This window comes from Arachis ipaensis, chromosome B10 (genome assembly GCF_000816755.2).
Source record: "Arachis ipaensis cultivar K30076 chromosome B10, Araip1.1, whole genome shotgun sequence".
Taxonomy (NCBI): Eukaryota; Viridiplantae; Streptophyta; class Magnoliopsida; order Fabales; family Fabaceae; genus Arachis; species Arachis ipaensis.
The window spans coordinates 129352915-129353792 of NC_029794.2; the positions used below are offsets into that span (position 1 = coordinate 129352915).

An 878-nucleotide genomic window follows, 5' to 3' on the forward strand; every position below is an offset into this window, starting at 1 on the left:
AAATTAAAAAGAAATAATTAAAAAAAAAACACACCTTGGTCACTAAGACAGAACCGGAGATTTCTAGGAACAGAGGGACACTATAATTGTGATATCAAATAAAGTACCCTGCAAATAAATGTAAGCAACAAAAAGATTCAAAAAAGGGTAACAAGTTACATAATACAAGTTATCTATATAAATAAAATATGACTACTGCTCGGATTAAAATAGGACCAAAAAATTGTTCATGACTCTTCAATGTTTTAGTTTAGGAAAAGTATAGGTAAACAATGAAAATATTAAACAATATAAATAATAGATATATCGGATGTTCATTTTACTAGTGTATGGATGGTTATTTTAATATTAAAATTTAGAGGATTAATTTAGAGGTGTAGTGTATTTTTATTTGATTGATAGTTGTTCATATTATTCAATAAAATCATTATTGTCCCCCTAGCATTCCCCTTTAATTTAAAGCAGAGCAGGACTTAGTCTCCAGCCTGCACTCAACTAAATAATAATAATAATCAATGAAGACCAAATAAAAATTAATAATAATAATCAATGCTTTCAATCTTAAGCTTCCAGCTATAATATAATTATTTGGGTGGAATTACCTACTCCGTATATGAAAGTCAACTTAAAATACCAAAGTCTTTATAATCTTATGGTTAAAATTGTTGGCACTTGTTTATTTCTAGTGCTTGTTTGTTTAAGGCGTGAGAAACATTAACTGACATTAATTATTTGACTTTAGTCACAGGGTTGTTATATCTTATAAGGTAATGGTTCTATCAGCACTGTAAATTGAAGAAATTGTATTCAGTTAAGTTTATGATTTCCAAATTTGATTTTGTTAGACCGCTTAAGTTATTAGGAGAGATGATTAAGAG

General features: G+C 27.8%; 1 protein-coding gene across 2 annotated transcripts in view; it reads right to left on the reverse strand.

Annotated features, from left to right (window-relative positions):
- The window catches only part of LOC107624520 (probable C-terminal domain small phosphatase), a 6066-nt gene that overhangs the window by 4096 nt on the left and 1092 nt on the right, over positions 1-878 (reverse strand). Inside the window, exons 1-2 of one of the 2 annotated variants that reach the window (XM_021113811.1) lie at positions 217-235; positions 35-108 (exon numbers count right to left, since the gene is read on the reverse strand). The gene's annotated coding sequence lies outside the window, so the exon portion shown is untranslated. Of the gene's footprint in view, positions 1-34; positions 109-216; positions 236-878 lie in introns of those variants that run through there. The other variant, XM_016327013.2, reaches the window with a different exon arrangement.